Below are 12,657 nucleotides of genomic sequence, written 5' to 3' on the forward strand. Positions count from 1 at the left end.
CTCTGGAAAAGTCCATGAAGCAACATAAAAATACTCAGAGGATGTTTTGGAACTGTTTGTTTTCTGTTTGAATTCAAAACAGTGGAAAAAGATTAAATAAAAGAAAAACAAAAGGAAAATAAAACAGAACAAAACTTACCTGTCGGTCCACTAGGTGGCCCAACACTATTGGCCCAGCTCGCGAGGGGCACCGGGGTCTTCTTCCACCTCTGCCAGTAGGCAGAGGCGTGTCACCCGCGCGTGCCCGAGGCATCCACCTCCTCCCTGCCTGCCTGCGTGCAACCCCGGCGCCCTGGAGATGCCATGCAGCACCCTGGCTTGCTCCCTCACTTTCCCCGTGCTCCACCCCTTCCCTTGCTCTCTCTTCCTCACATGCATCGAGCGCAGCCGTCGCCGGCGCTCGCCGTAGCCACGACCACCGTCCACCTATCGCCTTGCCGACGCGTCCACGAGCTCCGCCTCGACTCCCTCGACCTCCTCGACGAGCCGCATGCCGAAACATCCTCATCATCGTCGCCTTCAAGCTCGGACGCGGGAGATCGTGTTTGCTGGCCTGACGACTCTAGACCTTCCCCGAGCTCGTTGAGACCCTCGTCCGACTCGCCATGAGCTCCTCTACCGACCCCCTGCCCCCATGCTCAATAGCTCAGCATAGCCCTTGTTTTCGTCGAGGCCGAAACCTCGCCGGCGTAATTTTGGCTTGCCTCCGTCCAAACCGAGCGCGTAACCACACTCAGGGTACTCCTAGTAAGCCGTGGACCTCACCAGCTCATCCTGGGACGCGCCGTAGCGCCTATCCCGCGCACGCTGAACGCCGCCCGCCGCTATCATCATCGCCGTCACCGCTGTAGTACGCCCCGGCACTGCCCATAGCCAACAACTGACGCGCCTCGTCGTGCAGCAGCCATAGAGACCAACACCGCCTCCTCTCGTTGTCGGAATTGCCGGAACGAGAGCCGCCGTCGCGTCTGTGCGTCACCGGCGGTTGGCCTCCGATGTGGCCACTTAGTGAGGCACTAATCAGCCGATAATTAACCCCCTCACCCACTTACATATGGCCCCACCCCCTAATTAACCACGGGGTATACCCCTGTTAAGTGTTAACCTAACCACAATGGACCCCACACGTTAGTTGACCCGCTAACATCACCGTTGACTGGCCCCACCTGTCCGTGAAACAAACTGGCACTGTGTCACTGACGAGTGGGCCCCACTGGTCAGGTTTGACCTCAACCGACTAGTTGACTTGCTGCCGTGATGCTGATGCCACTCTGATGTCATAAAGCCTTTTCTGGAATTCAAATAAATCTAAATGATTTATTTGTTATCAAAAAATACCCCAACCTTCAAAAAATCATAGAAATTAAACTATTACTAAGAATGAAATAAATTATATATGAAAAATGATCAGAAAAATCCAATCTATCCATCTGTATCTTTTTCATGCATGTTAGAACAACTTTTAGCTACTTTTTAGGACAAATCAAATGAATGGTATTTAAATAATCATATGTGGAGTTTGAATTCGAACCTAGGGTTCAAACCAACTTCATTAAACTTGTTGCTAGTTGAATTAGCTCAATCAACAACATATTTCCATGTCATAATCATGCATCATAATTGTTGCATTGCATTGATTTGTGTTCTTCCTTGTTTGCCGGTATTTTTCCCCTCTCAGTAGACGTGGTTCCGACGATGAGATCGACGACACCGATGAAGAACTATATTATCTTCTGAAGTGTTAGGCAAGCAAAACCCCCTTGTTCATTCGGATACAGTCCCACTCTCTCGCTTCTGCTCTCTTTTACTACATTAGGACAACAACGATTCAACTGTTACATGCTGCGGTAGTTGAACCCCTTTCCTCTGCATGACCTATCATTGCCATAGTAAATAGATGAAACCCACTAGCATGAGTAGGAGTTGTTTTAGCCCTGATGTGCCTACTCATTCATGCTTGTTTTCATGCCTGCTACTGCTTAGAGTTGAGTCAGGTCCGATTCATCGGGGATGAATTGGAATATGGTGAACGGGTCTTACTGTTGAGAGCTAAGTGTGTGAACACGATTTGGTAAAGGGTGGCGGTGAGAGGCCATGTATGAGTACATGGTGGGTTGTCTCATTGAAACCGTCCTCAGGAACTGAGTTCTGTGTATAATTACGTGTGAACAGATACTACCACACATTCGGCTCTGGGAACTCCAAGCTCTCTCGACTTATTAATCAACCTGATCTTTTCCATGAGTTGCAACTAGTTTCTCGTGTTTGGCCTGGTGCCTTTTGCACCTTTGGGCTCACGTATATGATAGTGTCGCTAACATCCATATGACAAAGAACCTGGGCCGACATGACTAGTCGTGAATCCAAAGTGGCACTAACTTATAGGGACAGGCATACATGACCCAGAAATGAATGCATCGGTCATCAACGTATGAACCCAAGTTGTAGCAAGCTATAAGGACTTAAAGGAACAACACGTGACATTTCCCCGAATGGACAGACACAGCAACGAAGAAGGACACATCCCGGCCAGCCTAAGTGTTGCGAAGCAGCAACAAGCTACCATGGCTGAGTGGAAGCACTAGGAGGAATTTCCCGGTAAGAGAGGCTACCAAGAATAAACAACTAGGTTGTCAGATCCCACATATACCAAGCATTTCAATAGCATACACACAATATGCTCGATATGAGCAAATACAACATGGCATCACAACAAAACTCTACGACTCAAAGTATTTATTCATTAGGCTCTGAGGTGCCAGATATTACAAACATGGGTATCATGACCTAGCATTCAAGTCATACAAGCCACTAGCACAGATGGAAGCATAAACATGTCTGAGTATAGACAGCTACAAATGAAAAAGGCTGAGAAGCCTGACTATCTACAAGACCCTCCCAGGGTACAAGATCATAGCTGAGGTAACAAGCTAAACTTCGAAGTCCACGCGGAACTACTAGCGAGACCGAAGTCTCTCTGCAAAAACATAAATTAAGAAAATGTGAGTACAAATGTACCCAGCAAGTCTTACATCAGAACTAACTACATATGCATCAGTATCAAAAAAGGGGTGTTGGAGTTTAACTGCAGCAAGCCATCTTTGACTCTGTGGCTATCCTGTAGTATGACTGCAAGTAACACTTTGAGGTGGCGCATACGACTCCACATATTCTCCATATCAATACACCACTATGGATCCGCTCCCGTCTCCCTATGAGAAGGCCATCCATAGCACTCACGCTTATCTTGCGCATTTTAGAGTATCCACTTTCACTTGTCTAAGAAATGTACAGGCAACCCAGAAGTCCTTTACCGCCAACACAGCTATTCGAATAGATGATGTTAACCCTGCAGGGGTGTACTTCTTCACACACGCTCTCGCCACTTACTGCCATGTACACGTCATGTATCTCGGCAACCTTCAAGCGGAAGCATGGCGAGGGTGTCGGCCACGACCTGACTAACCACACAAGTCTCTAATCCAGGTTTATCGCCTATTCGGGTTCCATCCGCAAGGAGATCCGGCCGGGGTGTTGCTCACAGCCCCAAACGATGTGTGCAGTGTTCCGAAGCCCACCTCGTCAGATGGATCTATGCTTGGTACACCGAGCCACGGTGCCTAGTCTGTCCCAAGCCCACTTGTACCGGGTCCCACTTGGTAGACTACTAACACAACCTACAAACACCCGAAACTAGGTGCAACTCCTGGACAGAGATCAGGTTGATTAATAAGTCGAGAGAGCTTGGAGTGCCCGGAGCCCACTGTGTGGTAGTAGCTGTTCATGGATCACAGACACAGAACTCAGTTCCTGAGGACGGTTTCAATGAGACAACCCACCATGTACTTCTACATGGCCTCTCACCGCTACCTTTACCAAATCGTGTTCACACACTTAGCTCTCAATAGTAGGACATGTTCACCACATTCCAATTCATCCCCGATGAATCAGACCTGACTCAACTCTAAGCAGTAGCAGGCATGGCAACAAGCATGAATGAGTAGCCACATCATGGCTCAAACAACTCCTACTCATGCTAGTGCGTTTCATCTATTTACCGTGGAAATTACATGTGAGGTAGTCCTTGATTAGGGGGTCTCCGGACAGCCTAACTATATCCTTTGGCCGGACTATTGGACTATGAAGATACAAGATTGAAGACTTTGTCCCGTGTCCGGATGGGGCTTCCCTTGGCGTGGAAGGCAAGCTTGGCAATATGGATATATACATATCCTCCCTGTAACCGACTCTGTCTAATCCTAGCCCCCTCTGGTGTCTATATAAACCGGAGGGTTTAGTCCGTATGACAACATACAATAATACCATAGCCTAGCTTATAGGGTTTAGCCTCTACAGTCTCGTGGTAGATCAACTCTTGTAATACTCATATTATCAATATCAATCAAGCAGGATGTAGGATATTACCTCCATCAAGAGGGCCCGAACCTAGGTAAACATCATGTACCCTGCCTCCTGTTACCATCCGCCTCAGACGCACAGTTTGGGACCCCCTACCCGAGATCCGCCGGTTTTGACACCGACATTGGTGCTTTCATTCAGAGTTCCACTATGCCTTCACCATAAGGCTCGATTTTCCCTTCGATCATCGGTAATGATGCAGTCCAGGGTGAGGTTTTCCTCCCCGGACAGATCTCCGTATTCGGCGGCTTCGCACTACGGGCCAATTCACTTGGCCATCTAGAACAGACCGAGAGCTACGCCCCTGGCCATCAGGTCAGGTTCGGAAACTTAAACTACACCGCCGATACCCGCGGAGACTTGATCTTTGACGGATTCGAGCCCATGCCAGGTGCATCGCACGATCACGATGAGCATGATGTAACTCTGTCGTTGGACAGTGCTCGGGAGATCGCATCTGTAGCCACTCTGGCCTTCAATCCGGAGCAAATTGCGCCATCCGAGGATAGAGGTATAGACCCCGCCACGGAGGCCGTACTCTCATTGGCGATGGAGCCGGATACTGACTTCACCCCTTACGGGAGCCGTGTCGCCGAACCACTGGATTTGTCTCCGGCCACGGACTGCGAGCCGCCTGCATCTGTGCCTATCGAATCCGACTGGGCGCCGATCATGGAGTTCACCTCCGCAGATATCTTTCAGCACTCGCCTTTCGGCGATGTGCTAAATTCATTCAGGTCTCTCTCCTTGTCAGGAGAACCTTGGCCGGACTATGTCCGGCTAGAATGGGACGGGGACGATGAAGAAATTCGCTGCCCACCCACCACCCACTTAGCAGCCACTGTCGACGATTTAACCGACATGCTTGACTTCGACTCCGAAGACATCGACGGTATGGACGACGATGCAGGACATGAACAGGAACCACCGCCCACAGGGCGCTAGACCGCCACCTCATCATATGATATATACATGGTGGACACCCCCAAAGAAGGCAATGGCGACGAGACAGCGGAGGATGCCCCTCCAAGAAGCAATCCAAGCGCCAACATCAGCGGCACCCCTCTTAGTCCCGCAACAGCTAAAGTAGTGATACCGGCACAAGAGACAATAACACTGCGGATAGTACTAAAGACAACCACAATCCCCTCCAGCACGATGTAGAGCGGGAGGGTGAACAAGCTAGCCCTCTAGAGCAGGCAGCAGATGAAAAATCGGAGGAGGACAATTACATGCCTCTCTCCGAAGATGAGGTGAGACTCGGCGACGAAGAATTTATCATTCCTGAGGATCCCGTCGAGCAGGAGCGCTTCAAGCGCCGGCTTATGGCCACAGCAAATAGCCTGAAGAAAAAGCAACAACAGCTTCAAGCTGATCAAGACTTGCTACCAGATAGATGGACCGAAGTCCTTGCGGCCGAGGAATACGAACTCGAGCGCCCCTCCAAGAATTACCCAAAACGTAGGTTGCTGCCTCACCTCGAGGAGGAAGCATTGAAACCTCCATCACCAGTGTATGATGCGGCTGGCCGGCCACCGCGTGGCCGAGCCAGAGAGGCATTTCAGACTAAAGTTCAGCCTGCCCCTCGCCGCCACTCAATCAAAAATACCAAGGCCTGGGGCAACACACGGGACCTGCGAGACGTATTGGACAGCAGGGCAAAACATGCAAGGTCAATATACGGGTCACGGGGGCGCGCACCAACGCGGGACCATGACCGTTGCGCTGGATACACTAAAAGTAAATCCGGTCGGGCCGAATACAACAAAAAAGACTCATATGAATTGCGTCGGGATATAGCCCGGCAGAGAGGCGCCGCACACCCCCTATGCTTCACCGATGAAGTTATGGATCACGAATTGTCGGAGGGTTATAAACCCGTAAATATCGAATCATATGATGGTACAACAGATCCCACTATATGGATTGAGGATTTCCTCCTTCACATCCACATGGCTCACGGTGATGATCTACATGCCATCAAGTACCTCCCACTAAAACTCAAAGGACCAGCTCGGCATTGGCTGAATAGCTTGCCAGCAGACTCCGTCGGTAGTTGGGAGGATTTGGAAGACGCATTCCTTGACAACTTCCAGGGCACTTATGTGCGACCACCGGACGTTGATGACTTGAGCCATATAACTCAGCAGCCAGGGGAATCGGCCAGGCAATTCTGGACATGGTTCCTAACGAAGAAAAACAAAATTGTCGATTGTCCGGATGCATAGGCCTTAGCGGCATTCAAGCATAACATCCGAGATGAGTGGCTCAACCGGCACCTCGGCCAGGAGAAGCCGAAGTCTATGGCAGCCCTCAAGACACTCATGACCCGCTTTTGCACGGGCGAGGATAGCTGGTTGGCTCGCAGCAACAACATATCAAGGAATCTGGGTACTCCGGATACCAAAGATGCCAATGGTAGACCACGTCGTAACAGACAAAAGCGCCGCAACAACGGTGATAACACCGTTGATACGGCAGTCAATGCCGGATTCAGAGGCTCTAGATCCGGTCATCAGAAAAAGCCATTCAAAAGAAGTACTCCAGGCCCGTCCAGTTTGGATCACATACTGGATCGCTCGTTTCCAATCCACGGCACCCCTGATAAGCCAGCCAATCACAACAATAGAGAATAATGGGTGTCCAAGTAGGCCGGCAAGTTAAATGTCGAAAATAAGGACAAGGGGCTGCATAGCAATGACGAGGAGGAGCCCCGGCCACCGAACACGGGAGGACAGAAGAGGTTCCGCCCACAAGTGAAGACGGTGAACATGATATAAGCAACCCACATTCCCAAGAGGGAACATAAGCGTGCACTAAGGGACATCTATGCGATGGAGCCCGTCGCCCCAAAGTTCAACCCATGGTCCGCATGTCCGATCACCTTTTATCGCAGGGACCACCCCAATATTATCCGTCACGGCGGATCTGTCGCACTAGTCCTAGACCCCATCATCGACGGATTCTACCTCACTCGAGTCCTTATGGTCAGCGGCAGCAGCCTGAACCTACTCTATCAGGATACAGTGCGCAAAATGGGTATAGATCCCTCAAGGATCAAACCCACCAAAACCACCTTTAAGGGCGTCATCCCAGGTGTAGAGGCCCATTGCACGGGCTCCATCACACTGGAAGTGGTCTTCGGATCTCCGGACAACTTCCGAAGCGAGGAGTTAATCTTTGATATCGTCCAGTTCCGCAGCGGCTATCACGCACAGCTCGGGCGAACCGCATTTGCAAAATTCAATGCGGTACCGCATTACGCATACCTCAAGCTCAAGATGTCAGGATCTAGGGGGGTCATAACAGTCAATGGAAACACAGAATGCTCGCTCCGCACGGAAGAGCACACTACGGCCCTCGCAGCAGAAGCAGAAAGCAACCTTTTAAGGAAGATCACCAATTCAGCGATACAGCCCCCGGACACCGTCAAGCGAGTCCGGAGTAAACTACAACAAGATCGCCTGGCACGTTCAGAGCTCACCTAGCAATTTGGCCCCCATCCCAGTCCTAGTCAAGCGACGAAATCCATGCCGCGCATACATAATTACGCACTGAAAATACCATGGGCATAGGCGGGGGCACGATCAGGGCACGTCCCACAATGCGGCTTAACCGCCCTAGGAGTTGTATGCCTTTATCATTTTTCTCTTTCGACCTAACTTTCTGGAAGCCCTTTCCAGTAGTACGATTGCCGGACACATTACGGGAAGGAACATCCAAGGAGGCAAGAAGCTAAGATGTACACGGGAACCCCCAGGTGGTCTCTAATAATAATATATATACCCGCTTTCTACTATCCATACGCAGCTTGCCCTTGGATAGGACATGTGAAATAGTCCTATTTTCTGCTTATTGCTCTACCTGTATCAGTACGCTTTGACGTATTATTTAAATAAATGCATAGCATTAGTCTATTATTGCATTACTTATCCCTTTTTTCTTATATGTTCATTTAGGAGAACTTGCTACCGTACATTCTGGTACGGTCAATACGCCAGGGGCTTTTGTTTACCCCATAATACGGTGTGAGAAGTCCGAACACTTTCGAGAGTGCGGCACCCCGAACTTATATCATTATATGCATCAACTCCGAATCATGTCTTGGGTCAATAGTTGGGTTTGCCCGGGTCCCATGCTTTGGTACCTTACGTTCCACTATATCGGCTAAGGTAGCGCTGGGAGAACTACTGCGATTGTGTCCCGGTTCTTCCGGACAAGCACCTCAGTAGAGAAAGACGAAAACCGATTGTCATGATAAGGCGAGAGTTGGTCGCTATTCGAGAGGTCTCAAGTCCTTAAAGACTTTTCCGCTTCAGGCAAGGAGTCGGCCTTTCCCGACTTAGGTGTGTATAGTGCCCCAATTTCGGCCTTCCGAATACTAGGGGCTTCGCCAAAATTTAAAATTGTAGACTTCTGTGACTAAGTGAGAGTGATAAAGCCTTATAGTCCGATTGCCTGGTTCGCTGTGCTGAACACCTCCCTCGAAGGACCCAAAATTGGGATAAAGAGTGCTCAGGTTTATCCCGAACACCCAAGTACTAGTTACATGGGGGCAGAAGCCAACGACTGGCCAACTCTCAGATTTTATAAACGGCCGCATAGAAGGTAATATTTTAAATTAAAAAAGCGCTGCATAGCGCAAATGAACTTGTTTCACATTACAGGATCACATGAGCTGGTTCATTCAAAAATTACATCTCTGGCACATTCATCCGCCACAAGACGAGAACCCTTCAGGACATTGTCATAATACATTTCGGGGTTGCGATGCTCTTTGCCCTCCGGCGGCCCCTCCTTCACCAACTTCACGGCGTCCAGCTTCGCCCAGTGCACCTTCGCCCGGGCAAAAGCCCTGCGCGCACCCTCGATGCAGACTGACCGCTTTATGACTTCAAGTCGTGGGCAGGCATCCACAAGCTGCCTCACCATATCGAAGTAGCTGCCGGACAAGGGCTCGCCAGGCCATATTCGGACTATAAGACCCTTCATGGCCTGTTCGGCCGCCTTGTGAAGCTCGACCAATTGCTTCAGCTGGTCGCTCAAGGGCATTGGGTGTTCGGTCCCAGTATACTGAGACCAGAACAACTTTTCTGTCGAGCTCCCCTCCTCAGCTCGGTAAAACTCCGCAACATCCATTACACTGCGGGGAAGATCTGCGAACGCTCCTGCAGAGCTCCGAACTCGAGTAAGTAAAAGGAAAGTTTCCTTCACATGCTTGCTTTGCATAATGAATTTCTTACCCGCTACTATCTTCTTCACCGCATCAATCTCCTGAGGGGCCTTGTGGGCTTCAGCCTTGGCGCTCCGGGCGCTTTCGAGCACCTTCACAAGCTCGGACTCTCATGTCTTAGAGTCAAGCTCCAAGGACTCGTGTTTCATGGCGAGAGCCTCGAGCTCTTGCTGCACCTCACCTACTCGGACTTCTTGCTTTTTTTTCGGCCTCGGACAACGCCTTCTTCAGGGCGCCACCTCGGTCGTGGCCCCTGGCATATTCATGATGATCCTATTATTTTACAACCGAACTTATTTTTAAAGAGTAGACAAGGTATTTCTTACCTTTGCTCTCCTCGAGCTGCCTCTTGGTAAGGCCGAGCTCGTTCTTGGACCGCTCCAGGTCCTACTTCAGTGTAGAAACCTCCGTAGTACGTGCGGCAGCGGCCAGCAGTGAAGCCTGCACATACACATAGGCATATTTTGATTAGACTCCTGAGTCATCATTTGATCCTTTATTCAGCCTTTCTTCTCGAACGCCAAACAGAGCATCAGGGGCTACAATTTATGCGGTAATATTTTCTTATATTTTTATTGCTTACCTCAAAGCCTGTTAGGAGGCTGGGGCAAGCTTCGATCAGTCCGTTTTTGGCGGACTAAACTTTCTCGATCACCGCACTCATGATAGTGCAGTGCTCTTCGTCGATGGAAGCATCGCGAAGTGCTTCCAGCAAGTTATCCGGTGCCTCTGGATGGACAGAGGACACCGGCACGGGCGGCTGGCCCCCTTAACGGGGGATCGCCTGCCGGAGTCTGGAACCATTGAAGGTTCCGGTGCAATGTTCAGCTAGGGGCCAAACTCGGAGCCCATGGGAGTTTTGCTCCCTTTGCGCCCAGGGTCCGGGAGGTCGCCTCAAGGCGCCCCCAGGACCACCTCCCCTCGGCTCGGTGCCTTTCGAGACAAGACCTCGACATTATCCGTAGGGCGAGGGGTGGAGGCGGTCGGAAGAGAACCACTATTCATATCCGATGAGTCCAATGAACCGCTTGACGAAGATACGTCAAGATGAGCTCAGGACGGACTGCATAATCATGTTCAGCATGAGGAGAAGCAGTGCAATAAAACATACCATGAATTACTATGGTGTCCGGATACTTATGACTTTGCCAGGGGCTTGACCTTGTTTAGCCACTCGTCGCCGCTGTAGGCGGCCGTTGTGGAGCAGTCTGGAGGGAGGGTCCTTCCCTTCTTGGACCCTTCGGCCTCCCCGGTTGGGTCGGCCTTCCTTTTCTTGTCTCCCCCGGCTGGGGGGAGAACTTTCCTCCTCATCCTCCTCGTTTTCGTGGGAGGAGTGCGCGTCGGAGTCATCGGACGATGAGTCCGATACAACCTTGCGCCAGAGACCCTATCGGGTCCCCGTGGCCTTCTTCTTGGTCTTCTTCGCCGGCATCTCGTAAGGTGCCGGAACCAGCATCTCCTATAGGAGAGCATCTGCAGGATCTTCAGGCAGGGGGCTGGGCAGTCGAGCTGCTCCGATGTCTTCATACAGTCATGTTAATGGCATGGGAACTTAGATCCCGCACATCATTTAACTTCGGCAAATAAATACCCTATGAGATACAAAAACTTACCGGATTGGCATGGCGCTTTGCGCTAAGTCCGCGGTCCTCGGTGAGGGAAGGAGGTACCTCGGCGTCCTTGAAGAGCACCCTCCAGACGTCCTTGTGTGTCGTGTCATAGAGCTCTCGCAGCGTCTGGTGCTTGGCCGGGTCAAACTCCCACAAATTGAATGCCCGTCATTGACACTGGAGAATCCGGCGGAAGAGCATGACCTGGACCACGGAGCTTGTTTTTCTTGCTCATCATGTTCCTGATGCGGATCTAGAGTCCGGTCAGCTCTACCGAGGAACCCCAGGACAAGCCCTTCTCTTTCCAGGATGTGAGCCGCGTGGAGATTCTGGATCGAAATTTGGGGGCCGCAACCCTGTTGGTGTCGCGCGGCTCGGTGATGTAGAACCACCCCGATTGCCACCCCTTTATGGTCTCCACATAGGATCCTTCGAGCCAGGTGCCGTTAGGCATTTTTCCCACCATGGCGCCCCCGCACTGTGCTTGCTGGCCGACCACCACCTTCGGTTTAACATTGAAGGTCTTCAGCCATAGGCCGAAGTGGGGCCTAATGCGGAGGAAGGCCTCGCACATGACAATAAACGCCGAGATGTTGAGGATAAAATTGGGGTCCAGATCATTAAAATCCAGCCCGTAGTAGAACATGAGCCCGCGGACAAACGGGTGGAAGGGAAACCCCAGTCCACGGACGAAGTGTATAAGAAAAACTACCCTCTCATGGGGTTCGGGCGTAGGGATGATCTGCCCTGCATCTGGCAGCCGATGCGCGATATCCGCGGCCAGATATCCGGCTTCCCATAACTTTGTGATGTTCTCCACTGTGATGGAGGAGACCATCCACTTGCCTCCCGCCCCGGACATGCTTGGAGTGGTTTGAGAAGAAACACGCGAACTTGGGCGCTGGAGCTCGAGTGTGCGAGAATGGGTAAGCAAGGAGGCAGAAGGCATGGGTGAAAAGAGTGAATCCTAATCCATTTATAAGGGCGGAAGAGGCGATGCGCCTCCCCACTTGCTTGGTAAAATCGCTTATTCCCCAAACGACGTAATTGATGGTGCGGTTGGGTTGCCCACGTCCGTATTGATGAGAATCTTGTAATAAGGGGGAGATGATCTCTCCTTTGTTAAGACGTGTCAAGAAAACCGCCTCGTGATATGTGCGGTGCTGGTTGGGAAAAATGGTTTGAATAATGACCGGGCCATGACATGATGTCATGCTGTCAAAACGTGTCAGCGGATTAGATTTGTGGAAATATTATTCTCTCTACGGTGGTATGTGGAACTTGGTTTGCAGAGTCGGACACTATCCTTGTGTTCAAAATCTTCCATGGAGTATTCAGAGGAGGAACCCGCCTTGCCATGCCAAAGACAAAACTGCGCGCCGGACTCATTGTCAT

This window comes from Triticum dicoccoides, chromosome 4A (assembly GCF_002162155.2).
Source record: "Triticum dicoccoides isolate Atlit2015 ecotype Zavitan chromosome 4A, WEW_v2.0, whole genome shotgun sequence".
In the NCBI taxonomy this organism is placed as follows: Eukaryota; Viridiplantae; Streptophyta; class Magnoliopsida; order Poales; family Poaceae; genus Triticum; species Triticum dicoccoides.